Source organism: Pangasianodon hypophthalmus, chromosome 18 (genome assembly GCF_027358585.1).
Source record: "Pangasianodon hypophthalmus isolate fPanHyp1 chromosome 18, fPanHyp1.pri, whole genome shotgun sequence".
Taxonomy (NCBI): Eukaryota; Metazoa; Chordata; class Actinopteri; order Siluriformes; family Pangasiidae; genus Pangasianodon; species Pangasianodon hypophthalmus.
Window position 1 is genome coordinate 1,390,534 of NC_069727.1, and position 9,255 is coordinate 1,399,788.

Here is a 9,255-nt window from a genome sequence, read left to right on the forward strand (position 1 = left end):
TGGGATAATGGGGGAGGAATTACAGTGAGGAAAAGGGATATGGTGAAGAAAAGAATTATAGTGCGGGAAAGGATAATGGTAAGGAACAGCATTACATGCTGGGAACAGGGTCATGTTGAGGAACGGGATTACACATCATCCTTCTGTATTGTCTACAGACCATCTTCCTGCACCACTTGGTCATGCCTTCTTTAAACTGTAAATCCTTTCCATCTGTAGTCACCCTAAGTATGTGATTTGCATTATATCCCTGGGGCACACGTTCCCACATTCAGTAGTTTAACTTCTGAAGAATTTCAGCTGAGCCACACTGTCACCCTGGGCCATACCTGTTGGTTTCTACAGAGGAACTGATTGATGTGCTCCATCGTCCAACTCAACACTGTGGCATTCTGCACCGCAATACATCATACGATCTGCAGGTAAAAGTTAATCATTCCAGTCAGGCCAGTACAGAAGAACCACATATGGTGTTGTGTTGAAGGTGTGTGTGTGAGTGTGTATGCGCAGGCCACGATATAACCTGAGATGACTGACAGCGCTCGTCTTCTGTGGAATCTATCAGCAACCTGTGACAAGTCCTGATTCGCTCGCCACTGACTCTGTGTGTATGAGCATGTGTGTATGAGCATGTGTGTGTGTGTGTGTGTGTGTGTGTGTGTGTGCGTGTAAAACACACGTGTACAGCCGGTTGCAGCATTACTCTTCACAGCCCTGAGGCAGTTTCACTGTCAACACACTGTAAATCAGATATGCAAACTAAACAAACACACACACACACGAACATTACATTACAACAGCCTATGTGATAGTCGTTCATCACACACTTTCCAATACAAACAGACATTTCTCTCTCTCACACACACACACACACACACACACACCTACCTGTACACTTCATACACACTTCAAAACACAAGCTCAGGATGTTAAGATGTCTGTGAAAGGCAGGGGGATAAAACATGAGAACGTTTCTCAGCCCCTCATTGGCTCACTCATACTCCAGCTCAGTCCTGGCCACGCCCCCTTGTTGTTATTCTCACCTGTGTGTAGTTACTTCTTCCATCCATGTGTAGTTAATTCTTCCATTCCATTCCATCCACTCATGTGTTTTGTTTTCTGCTAGTAGGTATTTGTGACTAGCATGCTAACCTTACACTAATCAAACTCAGACTGGACCCCAAATATCATTTCTTTTTAATCAATTACAAACATTTGACACGTCAACAATCAGATTCCTAAACAAGAATCCTGAACAGGTGTAGGTGTCTGATGGTGAATGTTAGTGTTTGATGGAGAATGTTGGTGTTTGGTGGTGAATGTTGGGGTTTGATGGTGAACGTTAGTGGTTCATGGAGAATGTTGGTGAATGTTGGTGGACGTTTGTGTTTGATGGAGAATGTTGGTGTTTGATGGAGAATGTTGGTGTTTGATGGAGAATGTTGGTGTTTGATGGTGAATGTTGGTGTTTGATGGAGAATGTTGGTGTTTGATGGTGAACGTTGGTGTTTCATGGAGAATGTTGGTGAACGTTTGTGTTTGATGGAGAATGTTGGTGAACGTTGATGTTTCATGGAGAATGTTGGTGAACATTTATGTTTGATGGAGAATGTTGGTGTTTGATGGTGAACGTTGGTGTTTCATGGAGAATGTTGGCGAACGTTTGTGTTTGATGGAGAGTGTTGGGGTTTGATGGTGAAAGTTGATGTTTCATGGAGAATGTCAGGGTTTGATGGAGAATGTCAGTGTTTGGAGAGAGTGTTGGTGTTTGATCGAGAATGTCAGAGTTTGATGGAGAATGTCAGTGTTTGGAGAGAATGTTGGTGTTTGATGGAGAATGTTGGCGTTTGATGGAGAATGTTGGTGTTGAATGAAACATTTCAGTCTTTGTTGGGTTACGATATGCTGAAATGAACACTACACTCTCACAGCTTGCCTTGGAACTCTGCCCATCTTTTCTAAAACATGATGAGGTGATACAATGACAAGACAAAGAACCTTCAGTGGCTCTCACCAGCCTCAGTGAATCATCTTCTTGTAAAAAAAAAAAAAAAAAGGATAGTCATAAACAAAGGCGAGACCATACATAGGCATTTCCTCTGCCTTCCCCAGCGCTATGGAAACACACCACCTGATGATGCTGTTGACCTCCTGACCCCTGGTTGTCACGACGATCTGAGCAGATTTATTCTCGCCCGCTCCATATCACCTTGGTTTACCATAATAGGCTCTGAGAGCTGAGAAAAAGCGTGTCCTGGTACTGAAGTTTCCCTGCAGGTCCACATAGGCTGCCAAGTGTGTGTGTGTGTGTGTGTGTGTGTGTGTATATGTACCTTCTGTGATGGATATATTAATATGGATGGCATGGTAACGGATTTGGGGCTTTGCTTAGTTAGCAGGATAATGCAGTGTAGGATTAACACATTACAGCATAAAGTCACTTCTAAAGTGTTGAACTAACACAAACACTTTTACACTAGCGAACGTGTTTAACGCCTACAGCGTTTATTTGTGTTTCAGTTGGACTTTTCTGAACAGTGTAGTGAAAGAACGTCGGCAACATCCATGCTACGTCAACATTTATTCCATGTTACTTCACTCAGTCACAGAACTACGGCCAAACCTGTGTACTTACACACTAAATAACGTGTTACATCAACATCACCTGTTCGACACAGCCTACAGCGAGCTAGTTAGCTACGAGTTCGTCAGACAAGTTGATCAGAAATGATTTCCAGCTAAAAAATGATTTCAGATTGCAGTTTGGACATCTTATCTTCCAGACTGAGGACACTTGCTTTAAATAACCACACAAAAACATCCACTAAAGAAAATATATATATTAGAATGAGAATTTGCAGATAGACATGCTGTTTTAAGTCCCCAAGAAATCTCTAATACTTAGATAAGAGCATGTTCTGTAAACTAGGGAACACTGGGGATCAGGAAAACATTGGAAACTGGAAAACACTTTGAAAATAAAGAGACAGAGTGGATACTAGAGGAACACGCAGATCTGCAGGACACACTGATAACAAGAACAGTTGGTGAACATCAGCACCATTAAATTATTAACTCGTTTATCTATCACATCTTCTGTTAATCCACACTGAACTCTCTCAGATATGAAGAGTCACTACACTGAGGGTTTTTAAACGTTTCTTCAGATGTCTGGAGTTTTTTCCATTCAGAATTTCTTATGAAAAAAAAAATTCAGCAGGTTTTGTTCTGTCTTTCGCTCTGTCTGTCTCTCTCTGTTTCACTCACTTGTTTTTGGTTTCTATCGCTCCATTTCTTTCTTTGTGTATCTCTTTATTTTGATCTCTGTCCTCTTTCATTCTGTCATCTTTCTCTCTCTCTCTCTCTCTCTCTCTCTCTCTGTACGTGTGTCTGTGTCTCTGTCTGTCTCTTTCACTCTGCCACTATTTCACTCTCTCATTTTTTGGTCTCTCTCTCTCTCTCTCTCTCTCTCTCTCTCTCTCTGTCTCTTTCTCTGTAAAATCTCTTGTTTTTGATCTCTGTCTCCCTCTCTCATGCTTTCTGTCATTCTGTCTCTCTCTCTCTCTCTCTGTGTGTGTGTGGATGTGTGTGTCTCTGTCTGTTTGTCTGTCTGTTTCACTCTGTCTCACTCTGTCTCTCTGTCTCTTTCTGACTCTCTCTCTCTCTCTCTCTCTCTCTTTCTGTCTGTGTCTGTCTTGCTTTCTCTGTATATCTCTCTTTTGATCTCTGTCCCACTCTCTCATGCTCTCTGTCATTCTCTCTCTCTTACTCTGTTTCCCTCTCTGTCTCTCTGTCCTCCTTCCTTCTCTCTCTCTCTCTCTCTCTCTCTCTCTGTTCTTTTATCTGATATGCAGTAGAACAGTGAGGTTGTTGTGATTCATGTGTTCCTTCACCTCAGTGTGAAAATCTGTAAATGAATCCTTCATAACAGCTGTAAAGAGAACAATAAGAGTGATTAAGGGGTCCAAGCACTTTCCAATAGACTCTGAGTCATGTGATGGATGATTTCATTTTTATGAAGAGGTTTTCCTGAAATGCTGTTTAAAATCAAGTTCTAGACAACACTGCCAGGCTACCACAAAGCTAATCTCTGCTAGCATATCTATGGGATTTCCAGTGTTTTGTTGGCACCAAGCTAAGCGTAACAGACCTGCTCATAACATGACCGCAGTTGCTGTAGTAGAGCTTCTACCGTAAATACTGTAAACACGGGCAGGCAGGCCCATGAAAAACAATCAATAACTACATAACTGTCACATCACTGTTTCAGTCAGAGAAAAAGTGTGTGTTATTGTCAGGAAAATAGAGAACATGATGAAGCGTGTGTGTGTGTGTGTGTGTGTGAAACTAGGCCAGCTTCTCAGGAGAGCTCCTTAAAAGGCCAGGATGGATGATGTCGTGGAGGCGTCCTCTTTTTTTACTCTCCTCTCTCTCTTTCCTCCTTTCTGTTTTTCTCTCACTAAGCTGAAGCTTCACACACATCAGATGCACCAGATAAAAAAATAGATAGACATTTGATTAGATAAAATACAAATAGTGTAAAATTATTATTATTATTATTAGAGCAATAATAATAAAATACTTTATGGCTGTAGGAGCATCATTTCCAATAAACTCTCAAAGTGTTGTGCATGGATGAATGAATCAAAAAGTAATAATAATAATAATAATAATAATAATAATAATAAATAATGAAATAAAAGAAGTAAAAAATATAAAATAATAATTGAAAAAAATACAAGTGTGTGTGCTCAGCATTGAATTAATTTAAGGTGATCTGAGAACCATAGCTGTAGTCCATAGTGGAGGTCGCCACAGGGACAATCCATATTCAAAACACAGATCCCAGAAATGATAACAAATATACAAGTCTTCCCAAAAACCCATAGGACCACACAGAGAGTATAAATACACAGAGTATTTAAAGAGAAACCAAGAGCAGGTGAACAAAATCAGGGAATTTACAACAAAGAAACCAAAGCAAAAATGAATCAGGGAATGTAAAACCAGGACAGTAATTAACCAATTAAAAGAAATACACGCATATAACAAGAGATAAAGAAGCTTTGCATAAATTCTGAGGTTAAAATGTTTTTAATCTTGAATCAGAACATTACAGAGTGTTAGACTTTTACAGAGCATTACAGCATTACAGTGTCACAGGGTATTACACAGTGTTAGAGAATATTACAGAGCATTACAGAGTTACATGACAGAGCACTACACAGTGTTACAGAGTGTTACAGATCATTACAGAGCATTACAGTGCATTACATAGTTACACGATAGAGCATTACACAGTGTTACACAGTGTTAGAGAATATTACAGAGCATTACAGAGTTACAGGATAGAGCATTACACAGTGTTACACAGTGTTACAGAGTGTTACCGATCATTACAGAGTTACACGATAGAGCATTACACAGTGTTACACAGTGTTAAAGGGTGTTATAGTATTAGAGAGCATTAGAGTTACAGTGATAAGCATTACACAGTGTTACAGAGCATTACAGATCATTACAGATTTACAGTGATAGAGCATTACACAGTGTTACAGAGCATTACAGAGTTACAGATCGTTAAAGAGCCTTACAGAGTTACAGTGATAGAGCATTACACAGTGTTACAGAACGTTACAGAGTTACAGATCGTTAAAGAGCCTTACAGAGTTACAGTGATAGAGCATTACACAGTGTTACAGAGCATTACAGAGTTACAGATCGTTAAAGAGCCTTACAGAGTTATAGAGTTACAGTGATAGAGCATTACACAGTGTTACAGAGCATTATAGAGTTACAGATCGTTACAGAGTTACAGAGTTACAGTGATAGAGCATTACACAGTGTTACAGAGCATTACAGAGTTACAGAGTTATAGTGATAGAGCATTACAAAGTGTTACAGAGCATTACAGAGTTACAGATCATTACAGAGTTACAGTAATAGAGCATTACACAGTGTTACAGAGCATTACAGAGTTACAGAGTTACAGTGATAGAGCATTACACAGTGTTACAGAACGTTACAGAGTTATAGAGTTACAGTGATAGAGCATTACACAGTGTTACAGAACGTTACAGAGTTACAGATCGTTAGAGCCTTACAGAGTTACAGTGATAGAGCATTACACAGTGTTACAGAGCATTACAGAGTTACAGATCGTTAGAGCCTTACAGAGTTACAGTGATAGAGCATTACACAGTGTTAAAGAGCATTACAGATCGTTACAGAGTTACAGTGATAGAGCATTACAAAGTGTTACAGAGCATTAGAGAGAGAAACAGTAATAGATGTTAGAGTGTTAAACAGTACTCCAGTGTTACAGTGTTACACCGTATCGCAGAGCACTAGAGTGTTACAGTGTTAGAGTGCTACAGTTAAAGAGTGCTAGAATGATTAGAGCATTAGTGTCCCAGAGTGTTAGTGTTACAGAGCATTACACTGTAACAGAGTGTTAAAGGGTGTTACACCACGTTACAGAGCATTACAGAGTGTTATACAGTCTGAGAAAAAGGATGTGCTGGTTTTGTGGAATAGATAACGAACTATAACAAAGAGAGAGAGAGAAAAATGAATCAGCATCAGGACGTACACACACTGCTACACTTTCACTTTCAGTGTGACACACCTTTTCCATCCTGACCTTTATGAGTCTCAGTCAGAACTGTGTGTGTTAAAAGTGTGTGTGTGTGTGTGTGTGTGTGTTTAAATTCAATTCAATACAATTCAATGTTATTTATATGGAGCTTTTAACAATGGACATTGTCACAAGGCAGCTTAACAGAAATAAATTCTGCCTGCTTATACAAGATATCTGTTTGTGCTGTATGTATGGTGTTTGTGTATAGTGTGTGTGTGTGTGTGTGTGTGTGCGTTGAATGCCGCTCCTCTCTCATGGACATATATGTCGAGTGTGTTGACATTGTGTTGCTATTTTTACTCCCAGCACGTAGCTGGAGCGTGTCATAATGATGTCATCACACCTCTGAGAATAAAACAGTGTGTTCATCTTAAACCAACTCGTGTGTGTGTGTGTGTGTGTGTGTGTCACGCTGTCCATTACTCATCACTCTTTTTCTGTTAAAGAAGATAGATAGATAGATAGATAGATAGACTTGCTGCTATGGAAAATTAATCAACACCTTCTGACCAATCAGAATCTAGAATTCAGCATGTATTATTATTATTATTATTATTATTATTATTACTGAACATAATCCACTGAGCACAAACAGCACCGAATGCATTTATAAATACACACTCATTCATTGTGTGTGTGTGTTTGTGTGTGTGTGCGTGCGTAGGTGAGTTACAGCAATAAACTAGTTGCCAAAAACACTGAATTATCTTCTGCGTCACGTGACGGATGTGACGTTAATAAACAGTCATCTCACATTTGATTTTTCTGTCATGTGTGTATAGTGAGTGTGTGAGTATCTGTGAGTTTGGCGCCCTCTCTGGTGGAAACATGTTACTGCAGCTCACACAGGCGCACATCTGTAACAGCTGTATTACATCATCATTATAATCAGTTAGAGATGTCTGATGTAAATCAGCATCAGACTGATATTCCTCTTTTTTTTTTAAATCTGTGTCGTGTGGACTGCTAATTTTTTTTCCTATTATTTAAAGTCCAGTTGTTGAATTTATTTCATTATTTCAGTTTATACTGATTGTTAGCTGATAAACCATTACAGCAAATCAAAACACATTTTAAATATTAATTTTAAAAAGATTAATAACAGTCAGTAGCACAGACACAGCAGACTGAATCAGTTTCAGAGGCCTACAGTGTTGGGATTGGGTTTAATATTTATATAAAATATAAAATATAAATATCATATCAATGCATTCAAGAAAAAAAAACTTTAAAAGCAAGATATACATTTTTAAAGGACTATTAAAGTCAAACTTAAGAGCATACAAGAAATGGAAGGAAAGGAATTTAAATAAACAAAAGAAAAAATAATAATTTTTTAAAATAAAATAAGAAAAGCAGAAGAAGAAATATTAGATTAAAATAAAATAAAATAAACAAATAAAAAATGATTTAAAAAATGAGAAAAAAAAATCAAAAAATGGCCGTCAACATATAAAAAATAATACACATTTAATAAAAATTTTGGTTTGTTGCAGAATATGTTAGAATTTTAGTTCAGTTCAGGTTTTATTTTGCACAAATTTTCTTTTTTTTCTTTCAGTTTGGCAGCATTATAGATGGCAGGTGTAGCCGATTGCTTTAAGACGACACGTGAATCCCGGTTTCCCCTAAAATGTAATTAAAATGTGACACTGAAATGTTTACTGCAGTGTCTGTACGTATTATTCATCACTCTGGGTGGAATTCAGTATTTTAGTGAATCAAATGATCAGATATCTCACTGCAGTATCGCGCTGTTCGTTATTTATCTCAGACTGTTTTCGGTGGACAGCGCAGCCTGCAGGATAATCTCCTCCGAAGCTCCAACACAGAGCTAAAAGACAGAGAGGGAAACCTGCACATCACTTAGTGTTTATTACAGATTCAAGCACACAGTGTTTTAATGCGATGAAAGATTAAAGCTCATTGGACAACAGGGTTTTAATGCGGTATTTTGAGCCACGCCCAGACACACGGACGCCCAGACACCCAGACGCACGGCTTCACTGGGAATGAACGGGAGTGTGGGGTGAGTGTGTTTAACACACACACAAAAACATCTTAATGTTCGCTCTTATTCAGTGCGGCTTCTCCTTATGATGATTGGTCAACCTCTCAAAGGGGCGGGACCTCGTAACCAGCTGCCAATCAGTAAATCGGTGACGAACATGACTGACATGTCAAACGTAAACATATGAGCGCCAATCAGAATCGCTTTGAGTCTGTAATTTGTGTAAATTGTAAGTATTAAATAACCTGTAACTATAAAGTTGTGTTTTTAATGTGTTCATTTCTGAAATGAAAAATAAATCTAGCTCACTGTCACTTCCTTCTTCAGCTAACCACTTAGCTGCGATTCGGGACAAAATGGCCGCCACTGCTAATGTCGAGCTTTTGATACTCAGGCTTATGAGGAGAAACTGAAAATTAAACAAGAGAACAGAACAACGGCTAAGATTTTAATTCAACAGTCAGAGAGTAAAAAACATCCTAAAGCCTTTCATGGAACAGTAGCATCTATTAGCTGTGTTTCAATTCAATTCAATTTTATTATATTTTATTTGTTTAGCGCTTTTAACAATCAACATTGTCACAAAGCAGCTTTACAGAAATAA